The sequence below is a fragment of the Phalangium opilio genome, unplaced genomic scaffold (genome assembly GCF_054372755.1).
Source record: "Phalangium opilio isolate 3A_F unplaced genomic scaffold, DU_Popi_V2 ptg000003l_1, whole genome shotgun sequence".
Classification (NCBI taxonomy): Eukaryota; Metazoa; Arthropoda; class Arachnida; order Opiliones; family Phalangiidae; genus Phalangium; species Phalangium opilio.
The window spans coordinates 3,665,542-3,683,059 of NW_028324145.1; the positions used below are offsets into that span (position 1 = coordinate 3,665,542).

A 17,518-nucleotide genomic window follows, 5' to 3' on the forward strand; every position below is an offset into this window, starting at 1 on the left:
CATCGTCATCGTTTGGTTTAAGACATTCGCGGCGATCAGCTAGGGTTACGAGAAACGTCTAGCCTCCCTAGGGTGGGTTGTCCACGATAGGTTTTCGCAATTGCGGTTGTTCTTGCTTTTAACTGTAGTTCGACACCCTTATATACTACCTATTTGAATAAGGCGAAGCAACCGGCGTATGCTTCATTTCAAACGCCAATATTAGTCAAGTCTCTCAAGAATGTTTATTTGTTCTTTTTTAAAACGATGTAACGTTCAATAAGGCGAATAACTAGCGAAGAAAATATTAAATATTAATTATATTCATTTTAATATTTAAGATAATCTTGTTTCTCAATTCAAAATTAATACGGAAAGAGTTAAAAAGCAATCTATGCTTTTGTCTGTGTGTGTCCGTCCGTTGTTACAGTAGTGCGCTGCGTTAGAAGTTCGTTTTGTTTTGATGTGTAAAGGAATCCTACAGAACCATAATATTCCCTTTATCCTTAATATAAAGTGAATATGTGGAAATACTTTTCGTAATTATGATGCATTTAGTACTTTTGTAGCTTTAAAGCTCTATTTCATTTTGATATTCCAAAAATGTTTTTTAATATTATTATTTAAAATGGATGTTTATATATTACCTAAGCTATACTACATCTGTTTATAGCATAATCCTTTCTAAAGTGAATACAAGTACAATGCTACTATGTTGGTCAAATGAACTTTAATGTGTCAATAGGCCTAGTGAACCAAAAAGTAAACGCTTTGGTTTGGATTTCGTTTCTGTAATGCAGAGACATTAACGGTTCAGAGTGAGCCGAAAGTTAAGTACACTTTAGGCTTAGATATTATAATCATGGTGGAAATCTGGGCCGCGTTCAGCAGAGCCCAGCGCTGTTAACAGTGTCCTACATAACGGGATTTTGTTTTTGAATTTTGACGTCATGGTGCTTAGCGCTGAGCTAGCGCGGTCTTCAAAGAAAATAGTCGGCTTTTTGGATAACGTGACGTAAAACGTGTAGTTCTCAGCTTGGCGAAAAAACCATGGATGAATTAATACAAATAGCTCTTTGGGACTATAGCTATTTAATTGGCGTGAAACCAGTTGATCACGCGAGAATTTTGAGAGATATGCTTGTTTCTAATTTTAATTATAAAAGTTGTTATCTATCTCTATAAATATGTTATCATACAATTTTTGTTAAGCCTTGGTACCTTGCACGCTTTATTGCGCTAGCGTCATTTATAAAATGCCGATGACCGGAGAGAAGCTATGACGACAGAGCTCACCAGTAAACATTTCCAAAATCCGCTGTCTTTTTTGGTGAGCTCTGCTGAACGCAGCCCAGACCAGTGAAAGGTCTGATCGTAATCGGATAATAGCTTCGTGTTTTCATGCTTTTTATGGTACGCATTTACTTTTAGTGTGTGTAGCCACAAATAAGCTTTGGTGTTATGTAACGTTAACAGTCATGTTGACAAACTAAGAAAATCGTTGAGGTGAAACGAGAGGATAGTGTTTATATGGCAACCCTGTTGTGAATATGGCTTTGAACATAGAGGGCATACAGTTGAGGAGTAGAAAATTGGGCCTTTACAAACACGTAAAGGTAGTATCCCTCCAAAGTTTTATCTCTTCATTTCCCGTTTCTCCCCCATCGGATGATTTTAATGTGTACAAGTATATCATTATTGGATGTAAAATGTCGTCTGATTTACAGTATATTTGCTATGCTTTGTATACTGCTTTAATATTTCATACATTTTAACTTAAGAAACATTTCCATATCTGGGTAAATAAGTTTGTAAGTAGTCGTCTTGACTCGGAGAGGTCATATTTTGGTTTTCCCAACTTGTTTTATATCAAAAGGGCAATATACTTTTTCAAGGGGGAACATGTTTTTTTTTATTTTTTACTATCCATTTTTTTTCGGTCTCGTAAATTACCGATGCCATTATGCCTCCTCACTCTCTTTTGGTCCTGAGACTTCCGTATGCGAGAGTATTTTATTATAAAAGAAACCCCAACCATCTTAACAGCGTTGTAGGCCCCTTTGCAATACAGTACTCTGGCCAAAATCTATATCTATATAAGTATAGGGAGCTAGCAGTTCTGACCCTGAAACGTTACACCCTTCTATCTCTTACTGGAGTTTCATCCCCCTAACGGTTGGAAACAGTATTCTACGCGCAAAAATGCCAACCACAGGGGGGCTGCGTGACGTCAGACAATCTCTTCCCCCTAATTGCCAGTTGTTAGCTCCCTATAGTCCTGACTGACTATCTGAAATAGACCTTTACGACGTAAAAAATGGGGTAGGCAACCCCTCAGTATCGGGACGTGCAAAGGGGTTGATACATTGCCGTCTCTGCGCACTCTCATGATACAAAAAGACTACAGCGCAGGCGCCGAAAAGCGAGATGGAAGGCCAAGTTTGACCACCGTGTCTTTCCCCCTTTGCTACATCGAAATGGTCTATTGGATGAGAGAGGTGATCGAGATGAAGTGGAAATGTTACTGGACCAAGTGCGGCAATGCTAGAGTCCCAGAGTACCTTGCGCACGCCCTTACCTTTGGTAGGGGACTGCTAAGTGCTATCACCTAGCGCCATTTGAAAATAGAAGCTATAGTTCTCATGAATTACACCGAACTAAAATCCGGGACCTTAATGTGTGGTAAAATTTTAAAATAAATAAGATTGGTAATAAATTATGGGACCCTCCATAGGACCCATGCTGTTCCTGGCGCCCCCGGTAAGTGCCCCTCTGGCCTAATAAATAAGACGTCCTGGTTAAGAGCCCTTGACTACATTATGAGCGCAAATTTTGCGCTGTCACAGATAGTTCATTCAATTTCTGTCTTCGCCCACGTGAATCTCAGGGCTTACACTCTATGGGTTTCAAAATCTTACGTTTTCTAACGTAACTGACTGATTTTTAATTTATTTTTTATTTTTATATTTTTGGCGGGAAACCTTAGGAAGCGTTTCTGTCGAGGCGCGCGCTTTTTCGACGCCACGCGGGAAAAAACCGGTTTTATTTATTTTTTTTACTAGACCTTACGCCATTAATATAATTCAATGAATTTGATGGAGATTTGGTACGCCTAGATTCAAAATAATAAATACGTTTTAACGCTGATCTACCTTGTGAAAGATTAATTAGAAATTGTAAATGATTGATTGCAAGTGCAGTGGTTTCGGGGCGTCAATTTAATTTTGTTTTTGTTTTAGTTGATATGGAGATTATTATACAACAAGCAATTTATTTATTCTTAAATTTTCAAGGTTAGATTAAGAGGGCCTCTTATATTATAGTGTCAATGGAAGGCATGATTTCCCTGACGTCAGAACTGTAGATAATAAACGCTGAGTTGATGTCAAGTTTTCCCAAATTCAATTGTGTTCACCCTTTGATGACAAAAGCCGAAGATTAGTTAAAATTTGTTCTTTTAAAGGTACTCTACTATAGTTCAAGGTCTTCTCTCGATTTATTTGGGCTATGTTCTCAATTTGGTGCCTTTTTGCCAGAACTTTGAAGTGCAACTATCACTTTTTAGGTCAGCGCAAGCGAGAGCTTTTTTTTCTCTCCTCTTTATGGCTTAACGCTTAAACTTACATAACCCTAAATACCATACCATAGACTTGACCTTTTTGAGAGATACAATATTTAAGCGTGTAAAAATAGGTCTATTTATTGCTGCCAAAAACACCTTATTCATATTGAACATCTTGCCAAAATAATAAAAAATATTACAGTTTAATAAAGTGAATGATTTTTTTTTTTTAAAAAGCCCTCAATATTAAACAAATTGTGTAAAAAAATATATTTTACATTGAAAACTAAATAAAAAACGTGAATTTGATTTTCCTTCGGACTAAATATTGACCTTTATCACCCCCCCCCACACCCCCCTAATTCAACGCGGGAAAGATTCACAAATGAGTCATTTAGGCGCCCTTTGAGTCGACCGTTCCCATTCGTTTCGGTGTTGAATTTCTTTAAATGCCTCCGTGTTTTAATTGTTAATAATATTTCATTTGTAGTAATTAAGTAATTAAGGTACCCTTTATTTTTAATGTTGTTAATTAATCAATTAACTAATTATGCTATTAATATTTTTAGAAAGCGAAACCAATGATTGTTCAATGCAACCTCGAGGCCAAGGCTTAAGACAATAGACGTCTCGCCGACTACTGTTACGTTACGCCCGTGGCTGCCACGGTTCACTGCGTATGTTTCAACTCGGTTTCAACCGTGTTCTTTACGGATTTTGGCCGAGAAATAATCTGCCAGCGCTTTATGAGGTAGGGTGAATGTTTTAAATGCAAATTTTAGTTTTTAAACGTTAGGCCTTGGCCTGGCACATTATGGGTAGGGTTGGTTGAAATAGTACAAAAACGTGTGTGGTAAAAACAATGGTTTTATGACGGTGATAGATTTTAAATTATGACAGAGGTCAAAGGTTATATCGCCCACTATATTAGGAGTATTTTTATTTGACCTATTAAGAAGAAAGTTAGCCTTAGCTGTTGTTAGTTGTTTTAGTATATTGTATTACTAAATAACGGTAATAATTGCGACATTTGACACAATATTTTACGCATGCGCACACGGTACCGTTGTTGTACCTTGGATTAAAGTTTTATAATAATCAACCTATAGGGTTGTCGTAGGTACAATATAATGAAACTCAGGTTTTATTTTTAATTTATAATTTATTATAAAGGCTGTGAGAATTGATAGGGCTATGATGCGACCTATGCATACTTATATTATCATAATCGTTTGACACCTTAAAGTGTCACGTTACGGAACTAAATGACCTTTGCCCTGACTACAACTTAACAAGTATACGAAGGCAATAATTCTTTATGCGTGTTACAATTCGTCCGGATCACGTATGGTTCGTGCCAATGCATTTAAAAACTTAAAATTTCCTTTTTTGTGCCCAAAACAATTCCGGGTCCCGGGGATTGATAAGCCCTAATCTAGACGCAACATTGGATGGATATCCCAAGGTCATAAGTTCGTTTACTTGTTGGGGAAGACGAAATCGTAAAAATAAATAATGTCCTATACATCGTTTAGCAAAAGAAAACTCATGATGGTGTTTGTGTAATTACGATCAACTTGCGCGTAATTCACCCCACGGGGGAAATTATTAACGATAAATGATATATTATCTTATACTGGTTTGTGTAAAAATAGAACAAGTCTTTTCACGTTTGAAAACTACCACCTTAAAGCAACTTGTACTTGAAGAAGCCTGAAACCCATATAGAGTATTAATAAAAACTGTCATTGTAGACAAAGACTGGAAAGTGTAAAAGATAAGGTTTGAAAATGAACTGCCTGAAGTAACAGATATTAAAATTTTCACTTTTGAAGACATCATTATAAAACATCAATTATTTTAAAAAATTCTTATCTTACTTTTTTTCACCAAAATTACTTCGGGAAAGTATTTTAAAAAGGAGCATGCGCGTTATTTTCAAAACACTACGGCTTTACATTTTAAATTTAAAATTAGGTAGAAAATTGACCCTATAACGTGAGAAAATCGTTGAGAGCTTACAAAATATAAACCGTATTAAAACTTTACAAAACGTATTCTTAAATTGTAAAGCTTTCAATGTATTAAATATTAACGTGCTGTGTTGCTCTCAAAGATCACGATCAATCTACAGATCTTTTCGACACTAATAACTAAATCACAAAGAAAAGGCCTATATTATTTTCCGCTACGCAATATTTTCAATTTCAAAATATAAAAATTTAAACTCTTCAAGAGAAATCTTTTCAGATATCCAAGCATTTGAATCTCCTAGAATCAAATGTTAGTTGAAAGTAAAACCAGTACCAAGCTAGTATCCCTTAAACCCTTCTAGGTGACAACTACTATTGAGGACAAAATACTTATTATATTGCTGAATATTGCTGAAAAATATTTTGGGAAAATGAAATTTTGGTGAAAAAAAGTAAGATAAGAATTTTTTAAAATAATTGATGTTTTATAATGATGTCTTCAAAAGTGAAAATTTTAATATCTGTTACTTCAGGCAGTTCATTTTCAAACCTTATCTTTTACACTTTCCAGTCTTTGTCTACAATGACAGTTTTTATTAATATCTGTCACTTCAGTCTTCATATTAATTAAAATTCTTTAGAAAATATGGGAGAAAAAGTCCTAGGCCGTTGCGCGTCCATCGGTAATCTAGCTTAAATACCAGCCGTCGGTAATACGGCTAAATTACCAGTCGTCGGTAATACGGCTAAATTACCAGTCGTCGGTAATACGGCTAAATTACCAGTCGTCGGTAATCTAGCTTAATTACCGGTCGTCGGTAATCTAGCTTAATTACCGGTCGTCGGTAATCTAGCTTAATTACCGGTCGTCGGTAATCTAGCTTAATTACCGGTCGTCGGTAATCTAGCTTAATTACCGGTCGTCGGTAATCTAGCTTAATTACCGGTCGTCGGTAATCTAGCTTAATTACCGGTCGTCGGTAATCTAGCTTAATTACCGGTCGTCGGTAATCTAGCTTAATTACCGGTCGTCGGTAATCTAGCTTAATTACCGGTCGTCGGTAATCTAGCTTAATTACCGGTCGTCGGTAATCTAGCTTAATTACCGGTCGTCGGTAATCTAGCTTAATTACCGGTCGTCGGTAATCTAGCTTAATTACCGGTCGTCGGTAATCTAGCTTAATTACCGGTCGTCGGTAATCTAGCTTAATTACCGGTCGTCGGTAATCTAGCTTAATTACCGGTCGTCGGTAATCTAGCTTAATTACCGGTCGTCGGTAATCTAGCTTAATTACCGGTCGTCGGTAATCTAGCTTAATTACCGGTCGTCGGTAATCTAGCTTAATTACCGGTCGTCGGTAATCTAGCTTAATTACCGGTCGTCGGTAATCTAGCTTAATTACCGGTCGTCGGTAATCTAGCTTAATTACCGGTCGTCGGTAATCTAGCTTAATTACCGGTCGTCCGTAATCTAGCTTAATTACCGGTCGTCGGTAATCTAGCTTAATTACCGGTCGTCGGTAATCTAGCTTAATTACCGGTCGTCGGTAATCTAGCTTAATTACCGGTCGTCGGTAATCTAGCTTAATTACCGGTCGTCGGTAATCTAGCTTAATTACCGGTCGTCGGTAATCTAGCTTAATTACCGGTCGTCGGTAATCTAGCTTAATTACCGGTCGTCGGTAATCTAGCTTAATTACCGGTCGTCGGTAATCTAGCTTAATTACCGGTCGTCGGTAATCTAGCTTAATTACCGGTCGTCGGTAATCTAGCTTAATTACCGGTCGTCGGTAATCTAGCTTAATTACCGGTCGTCGGTAATCTAGCTTAATTACCGGTCGTCGGTAATCTAGCTTAATTACCGGTCGTCGGTAATCTAGCTTAATTACCGGTCGTCGGTAATCTAGCTTAATTACCGGTCGTCGGTAATCTAGCTTAATTACCGGTCGTCGGTAATCTAGCTTAATTACCGGTCGTCGGTAATCTAGCTTAATTACCGGTCGTCGGTAATCTAGCTTAATTACCGGTCGTCGGTAATCTAGCTTAATTACCGGTCGTCGGTAATCTAGCTTAATTACCGGTCGTCGGTAATCTAGCTTAATTACCGGTCGTCGGTAATCTAGCTTAATTACCGGTCGTCCGTAATCTAGCTTAATTACCGGTCGTCGGTAATCTAGCTTAATTACCGGTCGTCGGTAATCTAGCTTAATTACCGGTCGTCGGTAATCTAGCTTAATTACCGGTCGTCGGTAATCTAGCTTAATTACCGGTCGTCGGTAATCTAGCTTAATTACCGGTCGTCGGTAATCTAGCTTAATTACCGGTCGTCGGTAATCTAGCTTAATTACCGGTCGTCGGTAATCTAGCTTAATTACCGGTCGTCGGTAATCTAGCTTAATTACCGGTCGTCGGTAATCTAGCTTAATTACCGGTCGTCGGTAATCTAGCTTAATTACCGGTCGTCGGTAATCTAGCTTAATTACCGGTCGTCGGTAATCTAGCTTAATTACCGGTCGTCGGTAATCTAGCTTAATTACCGGTCGTCGGTAATCTAGCTTAATTACCGGTCGTCGGTAATCTAGCTTAATTACCGGTCGTCGGTAATCTAGCTTAATTACCGGTCGTCGGTAATCTAGCTTAATTACCGGTCGTCGGTAATCTAGCTTAATTACCGGTCGTCGGTAATCTAGCTTAATTACCGGTCGTCGGTAATCTAGCTTAATTACCGGTCGTCGGTAATCTAGCTTAATTACCGGTCGTCGGTAATCTAGCTTAATTACCGGTCGTCGGTAATCTAGCTTAATTACCGGTCGTCGGTAATCTAGCTTAATTACCGGTCGTCCGTAATCTAGCTTAATTACCGGTCGTCGGTAATCTAGCTTAATTACCGGTCGTCGGTAATCTAGCTTAATTACCGGTCGTCGGTAATCTAGCTTAATTACCGGTCGTCGGTAATCTAGCTTAATTACCGGTCGTCGGTAATCTAGCTTAATTACCGGTCGTCGGTAATCTAGCTTAATTACCGGTCGTCGGTAATCTAGCTTAATTACCGGTCGTCGGTAATCTAGCTTAATTACCGGTCGTCGGTAATCTAGCTTAATTACCGGTCGTCGGTAATCTAGCTTAATTACCGGTCGTCGGTAATCTAGCTTAATTACCGGTCGTCGGTAATCTAGCTTAATTACCGGTCGTCGGTAATCTAGCTTAATTACCGGTCGTCGGTAATCTAGCTTAAATACCAGCCGTCGGTAATACGGCTAAATTACCAGTCGTCGGTAATACGGCTAAATTACCAGTCGTCGGTAATACGGCTAAATTACCAGTCGTCGGTAATCTAGCTTAATTACCGGTCGTCGGTAATCTAGCTTAATTACCGGTCGTCGGTAATCTAGCTTAATTACCGGTCGTCGGTAATCTAGCTTAATTACCGGTCGTCGGTAATCTAGCTTAATTACCGGTCGTCGGTAATCTAGCTTAATTACCGGTCGTCGGTAATCTAGCTTAATTACCGGTCGTCGGTAATCTAGCTTAATTACCGGTCGTCGGTAATCTAGCTTAATTACCGGTCGTCGGTAATCTAGCTTAATTACCGGTCGTCGGTAATCTAGCTTAATTACCGGTCGTCGGTAATCTAGCTTAATTACCGGTCGTCGGTAATCTAGCTTAATTACCGGTCGTCGGTAATCTAGCTTAATTACCGGTCGTCGGTAATCTAGCTTAATTACCGGTCGTCGGTAATCTAGCTTAATTACCGGTCGTCGGTAATCTAGCTTAATTACCGGTCGTCGGTAATCTAGCTTAATTACCGGTCGTCGGTAATCTAGCTTAATTACCGGTCGTCGGTAATCTAGCTTAATTACCGGTCGTCGGTAATCTAGCTTAATTACCGGTCGTCGGTAATCTAGCTTAATTACCGGTCGTCGGTAATCTAGCTTAATTACCGGTCGTCGGTAATCTAGCTTAATTACCGGTCGTCGGTAATCTAGCTTAATTACCGGTCGTCCGTAATCTAGCTTAATTACCGGTCGTCGGTAATCTAGCTTAATTACCGGTCGTCGGTAATCTAGCTTAATTACCGGTCGTCGGTAATCTAGCTTAATTACCGGTCGTCGGTAATCTAGCTTAATTACCGGTCGTCGGTAATCTAGCTTAATTACCGGTCGTCGGTAATCTAGCTTAATTACCGGTCGTCGGTAATCTAGCTTAATTACCGGTCGTCGGTAATCTAGCTTAATTACCGGTCGTCGGTAATCTAGCTTAATTACCGGTCGTCGGTAATCTAGCTTAATTACCGGTCGTCGGTAATCTAGCTTAATTACCGGTCGTCGGTAATCTAGCTTAATTACCGGTCGTCGGTAATCTAGCTTAATTACCGGTCGTCGGTAATCTAGCTTAATTACCGGTCGTCGGTAATCTAGCTTAATTACCGGTCGTCGGTAATCTAGCTTAATTACCGGTCGTCGGTAATCTAGCTTAATTACCGGTCGTCGGTAATCTAGCTTAATTACCGGTCGTCGGTAATCTAGCTTAATTACCGGTCGTCGGTAATCTAGCTTAATTACCGGTCGTCGGTAATCTAGCTTAATTACCGGTCGTCGGTAATCTAGCTTAATTACCGGTCGTCGGTAATCTAGCTTAATTACCGGTCGTCGGTAATCTAGCTTAATTACCGGTCGTCCGTAATCTAGCTTAATTACCGGTCGTCGGTAATCTAGCTTAATTACCGGTCGTCGGTAATCTAGCTTAATTACCGGTCGTCGGTAATCTAGCTTAATTACCGGTCGTCGGTAATCTAGCTTAATTACCGGTCGTCGGTAATCTAGCTTAATTACCGGTCGTCGGTAATCTAGCTTAATTACCGGTCGTCGGTAATCTAGCTTAATTACCGGTCGTCGGTAATCTAGCTTAATTACCGGTCGTCGGTAATCTAGCTTAATTACCGGTCGTCGGTAATCTAGCTTAATTACCGGTCGTCGGTAATCTAGCTTAATTACCGGTCGTCGGTAATCTAGCTTAATTACCGGTCGTCGGTAATCTAGCTTAATTACCGGTCGTCGGTAATCTAGCTTAATTACCGGTCGTCGGTAATCTAGCTTAATTACCGGTCGTCGGTAATCTAGCTTAATTACCGGTCGTCGGTAATCTAGCTTAATTACCGGTCGTCGGTAATCTAGCTTAATTACCGGTCGTCGGTAATCTAGCTTAATTACCGGTCGTCGGTAATCTAGCTTAATTACCGGTCGTCGGTAATCTAGCTTAATTACCGGTCGTCGGTAATCTAGCTTAATTACCGGTCGTCGGTAATCTAGCTTAATTACCGGTCGTCGGTAATCTAGCTTAATTACCGGTCGTCGGTAATCTAGCTTAATTACCGGTCGTCCGTAATCTAGCTTAATTACCGGTCGTCGGTAATCTAGCTTAATTACCGGTCGTCGGTAATCTAGCTTAATTACCGGTCGTCGGTAATCTAGCTTAATTACCGGTCGTCGGTAATCTAGCTTAATTACCGGTCGTCGGTAATCTAGCTTAATTACCGGTCGTCGGTAATCTAGCTTAATTACCGGTCGTCGGTAATCTAGCTTAATTACCGGTCGTCGGTAATCTAGCTTAATTACCGGTCGTCGGTAATCTAGCTTAATTACCGGTCGTCGGTAATCTAGCTTAATTACCGGTCGTCGGTAATCTAGCTTAATTACCGGTCGTCGGTAATCTAGCTTAATTACCGGTCGTCGGTAATCTAGCTTAATTACCGGTCGTCGGTAATCTAGCTTAATTACCGGTCGTCGGTAATCTAGCTTAATTACCGGTCGTCGGTAATCTAGCTTAATTACCGGTCGTCGGTAATCTAGCTTAATTACCGGTCGTCGGTAATCTAGCTTAATTACCGGTCGTCGGTAATCTAGCTTAATTACCGGTCGTCGGTAATCTAGCTTAATTACCGGTCGTCGGTAATCTAGCTTAATTACCGGTCGTCGGTAATCTAGCTTAATTACCGGTCGTCGGTAATCTAGCTTAATTACCGGTCGTCGGTAATCTAGCTTAATTACCGGTCGTCGTTAATCTAGCTTAATTACCGGTCGTCGTTAATCTAGCTTAATTACCGGTCGTCGTTAATCTAGCTTAATTACCGGTCGTCGGTAATCTAGCTTAATTACCGGTCGTCGGTAATCTAGCTTAATTACCGGTCGTCGGTAATCTAGCTTAATTACCGGTCGTCGGTAATCTAGCTTAATTACCGGTCGTCGGTAATCTAGCTTAATTACCGGTCGTCGGTAATCTAGCTTAATTACCGGTCGTCGGTAATCTAGCTTAATTACCGGTCGTCGGTAATCTAGCTTAATTACCGGTCGTCGGTAATCTAGCTTAATTACCGGTCGTCGGTAATCTAGCTTAATTACCGGTCGTCGGTAATCTAGCTTAATTACCGGTCGTCGGTAATCTAGCTTAATTACCGGTCGTCGGTAATCTAGCTTAATTACCGGTCGTCGGTAATCTAGCTTAATTACCGGTCGTCGGTAATCTAGCGTAATTACCGGTCGTCGGTAATCTAGCCTAATTACCGGTCGTCGGTAATCTAGCCTAATTACCGGTCGTCGGTAATCTAGCTTAATTACCGGTCGTCGGTAATCTAGCCTAATTACCGGTCGTCGGTAATCTAGCTTAATTACCGGTCGTCGGTATTACCAGTCGTCGGTAATGTAGCTTAATTACCATTCGTCGGTAATCTAGCTTAATTACCATTCGTCGGTAATCTAGCTTAATTACCGGCCGTCGGTAATCTAGCTTAATTACCGGCCGTCGGTAATCTAGCTTAATTACCGGCCGTCGGTAATCTAGCTTAATTACCGGTCGTCGGTAATCTAGCTTAATTACCAGTCGTCGGTGATCTAGCTTAATTACCAGTCGTCGGTAATCTAGCTTAATTACCAGTCGTCGGTAATCTAGCTTAATTACCAGTCGTCGGTAATCTAGCTTAATTACCAGTCGTCGGTAATCTAGCTTAATTACCAGTCGTCGGTAATCTGGTTTAATTACCAGTCGTCGGTAATCTAGTTTAATTACCCTTAATTGGTAATCTAGATTAATTACCCTTAATTGGTAATCTAGATTAATTACCCTTAATTGGTAATTTAATTTTTAACCCTTAATTGGTAATTTAATTAGTAACCCTTAATTGGTAATTTAATTAGTAACCCTTAATTGGTAATTTAATTAGTAACCCGTAATTGGTAATTTAATTAGTAACCATTAATTCGTAATTTAATTAGTAACCATTAATTCGTAATTTAATTAGTAACCATTAATTGGTAGTCTAGTTTAATTAACTCTAATTGATAATTTATTTTAAGAACGTTTAATTGGTAAACTACTTTAATTATTTAAATTCGTAATCTAGTTTTTTATCTTTAATTGGGAGTCTAGTTTAATTATCTTTTATTGGTAATCCAGAATAATTAGCAGGGAAAAGTTAAAATGTCCATTAAGCTAGTTTGAATTTGACCATATCCGCGACAATTTAGACCCGTGTGTTTTGAAGGCGTCGCTGTAGCGGCCGCGTCAACGTCACTGCAGCAATATTAAAGCCGTCTTATCTCACTATCGATAGGCCATTCCAACCAAAAGGCATTAAGAAGAAACAATCGGATTATTATGAGGCAACTATACGTTAAAAAATGCCAACATTGGTCTCGCTGATATTTCCTAATAAAACAGTGTATAAATGCTAAAATATCGCAGATTGGGGTAGTTTTTAAAATTTAAAATTAAACATACTTAAAATTAATTTTTCTCAAAAACCTTAAAAATGGTCCTAGAAAAAGGTTTAAATTTTGATATAAAACCGTTCCCAAACGTAACAAACGAATATTTCATTTCAAAAGGGTTGCGACAAAATGGCTAAATTTGAAAAAAACTCCATGTTATTTCTATGGGAAAATTTAACTTTTTCACCAAAAGGGCTGAATCATTTTATGCAAATGAAAACCACCCTTAGCAACTTTATTTTTTATAAAATAAACTAATGAGTGGATCTTTTTGAAATTTTAACCACATATTGAGGGCCCGAATTGTAGTTCTGTACAATTTTTTCAAAGCAGTTAATACGATACAAAAAAAGTTATAACCAATCAAAAAACCATCCTTATACATTAAAGTCGGTATGAGGTCTTATCTAAGAGAGCTATCGCTCTCATAGAATATTTCCCCCAAGATTTTGAGTTGAGGGGCCATCTATATCTTTTAATTCTCGTGTTGCTCCGGACGCAAATCCCCGGGCGTCGTTAAAAGTGATCAAACAGACAATTTTACAAACTTATCCCAATCTGCATTCGCCCCTCTCCCTTCCTCCCTCTCGCCTGTTGCTAAAATGTCCCAGAAAGATAATTTCTTGCAGAAGAAATAAAATCGTATATGAACAAGGTGGGAAAGCCAAGTCATAGAGTTCATAGAATCGTTTATTTCTATCAGACTATAGCTAAGCTACCTGATGTTCTTGGGGTGTTTTAAGGGACAGATATCAACCTACAAACAAAGAAAGAATTAACTTTCTCGAATATAAGATACGTCATCATCTGAAATTTGACTCACTCGCGTAGTTCCCGCTTTGAAAGTTTACCTTTAAGCTTCCGGTGTGTGCGCGCGCATCTTTCTCTGCCCTCTTATTGGTTTAAGTACGTTGAACCGGATATTAGAAAGAAAATATAACACATAAATAAAGAAAAGCGAGAACTCCTCTTCTTTATATCCTCTTTGTGGCGAAATAAGTTGGTGTTTATAAAGAAGTGGTATCAACCCACACCGGAAGTTAGGCTTAACTCTGGATTCGTTGAGGGGAGTAACGGGAAGAAATTCGTCTGTCGTCTGCTACAGTACTTATTTTTGGCCTTTGTAGCAGACGACAGACAAATTTTTCCCCGTTACTCCCCTCCATGAATCCCTAGATAAGCCTTACTTCCGGCTATAGGAAATAAGGTGGATTAAATGATTAAACACCAAACCACGAAGAACAAAGTTAATTGCTGGCCCTTTTTTGATCATGACAATAAACCCGAGACGCTTCGAGATTTCAGGGGTTTAAAATTAAGGATAAACTTCATCCAGAAACGATATCGTGCGTCCATCTTCTCGACTTTCTTTTTTTCGTATAATAATTTATTATTTTGTCCCGAGGCGGAGGAAAGGGGGTCCTTTTCGAGAAAGTGGAGATTTTGGGTGTATTTTAAAGACAGGTTGAGCGTAAACCCGCGGGCTACGAGCCCGAAATATTATGCCAATCGACGTAAAAGCCGTACGGTAAATATCAACGTAGTTTTTGATATTTTTTTCAGACACGTTTAAACGCGTTCTTTTTAGATGTACTTATACTGGGGAGATTATACTAAAGAAAACAAGATGGTTCAAATTATGGGCCATAATATTACAGCCACAAGGTTCCTGCCGATTTAAAGAACTTTATTTCATTTATAAGTTTGGATTTCGAAAAAAAAAAAACTAATCTTTAATTTATTTCTTGAGAAAAACTCATTTATTTTTCAAAAAAGACATTTTTGTCTTTAATTGATTTACTTCTGGATATTTAAAAGTAATCTTACTTCAATTCGTAATCTCCAAAATTATTTAAATCTCAGTGGGTCACAGTCAAAAATCAATAAAACTATAGCCAACCTTTACTATTACAACTACTACTACTATTACAACTACTACTACTATTACAACTACTACTACTATTACAACTACTACTACTATTACAACTACTACTACTATTACAACTACTACTACTATTACAACTACTACTACTACTATTACAACTACTACTACTACTATTACAACTACTACTACTACTACTATTACAACTACTACTACTATTACAACTACTACTACTATTACAACTACTACTACTATTACAACTACTACTACTATTACAACTACTACTACTATTACAACTACTACTACTATTACAACTACTACTACTACTACTATTACAACTACTACTACTACTACTATTACAACTACTACTACTATTACAACTACTACTACTATTACAACTACTACTACTATTACAACTACTACTACTATTACAACTACTACTACTATTACAACTACTACTACTATTACAACTACTACTACTATTACAACTACTACTACTATTACAACTACTACTACTATTACAACTACTACTACTATTACAACTACTACTACTATTACAACTACTACTACTATTACAACTACTACTACTATTACAACTACTACTACTATTACAACTACTACTACTATTACAACTACTACTACTATTACAACTACTACTACTATTACAACTACTACTACTACTACTACGGGCTAATAGAACTATCATTTATTATTACGTGGCTAAAAAAAGCCTTAGAGAATTGACACCAAAAATGGACAGATGATGTTAAAATTAAGATGTGGCGTAAAGTTATTCTTCAAGAGGTCAGGTGTACCACGAACTTTGCTTTTCTGAGGAGGGCCATCAAAATAGTAATATTTTCGACTCAGGTACAGTGAGGTTATAGGATTATATCTTAAACAACCGTGGTGGCCCTGATATACCAGAAAAATTATATAAATCCTGATTTTCGCCCCCCCCCCGTTTACCTAAGCTAGCATTAAACAATGCCGAGATTAAATTTCCAAAATCATCTTGATGATATCTCATTGCAAAGCACCCGATTTTCCTGACCCAGGGTAGCTTTGAAGTCGCGGTGTGTACTAAGGAATATTTTGGAAAACTGTGATTCGTTAAATCCTTCAAGGACACTTTTTACCGTTTCTCACTTTCGGAAACTGGCAATCGCGTTTCCGGAAATTGACGGCCAATTAAATAAGGATAGTTTAGGAAAGGTTGTTAACGGCGTTCAGCGAGAATAAACCAATCGTGCGTACTTTTACGTAACCAAGCTCTTTGGTATGTGCACTGAACGCCCTTGTGCGACATCAACAAAAACAATAAACCCGTTTAAAAAGAAGCTGTGAGGTGCTTGAAAAAAGGTTTTTCGAGGTTAATACACTGTCAAAGGCTTTTAAGTTAGCTTAGGTTAGAATAAGCCCAATCGACGTAACTAAGAGGGAAAGACACGGGGATATAACTTTGCCTTCCATCTCGCTTTTCGGCGCTTGCGCTCTGGGCGTTTTGGGTCCAGAGAGTGCGCAGAGACGGCTATCGGTCAACCCCCTTTATATGTGTCGATACTGAGGGTTGCCTACCATCTTTTTTAAATCGAAGAGGCTTATTGTGAAACGCCTTATCGATTCTGTTCTCGTTTCCTATACTGATAAAAAATCGTGGCGCACTTATTCTGGAAAGTTCAGTTTTGAAAATAGTTTGTGTTATATATAGACTTAAGATATATACTTATGATTGAAACGGAGTAATGTTTTAGATTAATGTAAATAAAGTTTAAGATAAAAAACTTGTAAATAGATAAGAGAAAGGTATATAAGAAAAACACAATTGAGACCAGGCGTCTCTCGCACGCTAGGAAATGTAACGACAAGTCACTTAAATAAAGTCTGCCGCTAAATCTTAAACTTAGTCGATGTCTGCATTCAAACATATAACATGGTGATAGAGTTTCACGAACACTGCCTCCCGAGATAGTTCGCGTACCGTAGTAGCTCCAACCCCATTGCACAAGACCCTTAACTCCGCCGCTCCACAATGACGACAACATCATTTAAAGGGCCGGAACCTTTCAACCCGGGGAATAATAATCCAGCAGCGCTATGGTCCGAGTGCCGCGACGGCTTCAAAATTTACGCCATGGCTGCCAAACTCTCCACCGAAACGGCCGAGATCCAAATCGCCACATTTCTCCACATTATCGGACCAGCAGCAAGACGCATCTATAACACCTTCACTATCCCGGTTCCAGAAGATCAGAATCTGACACTAGACATGGTATACGCTGCCTTTGACAAGTACTACGAGCCTTACAAGAACTTGATTGCCTTCCGCTACACATTCTTCACCACGTACCAGGGACCG

The 17,518-nt window shown here is 38.8% G+C and overlaps 1 protein-coding gene across 12 annotated transcripts in view; it reads left to right on the forward strand.

Annotated features, from left to right (window-relative positions):
* LOC149717149 (uncharacterized) overlaps window positions 1–17,518 on the forward strand; it is a 371,656-nt gene that overhangs the window by 166,935 nt on the left and 187,203 nt on the right. For 10 of the 12 annotated variants that reach the window (XR_016366024.1, XR_016366028.1, XR_016366030.1 and 7 more), the window contains one exon: window positions 4,111–4,292. The exons of 1 other annotated variant lie outside the window; for it this stretch is intronic. The gene's annotated coding sequence lies outside the window, so the exon portion shown is untranslated. Of the gene's footprint in view, window positions 1–3,948; window positions 4,048–4,110; window positions 4,293–17,518 lie in introns of those variants that run through there. One more of the 12 variants, XM_089836072.1, reaches the window with a different exon arrangement.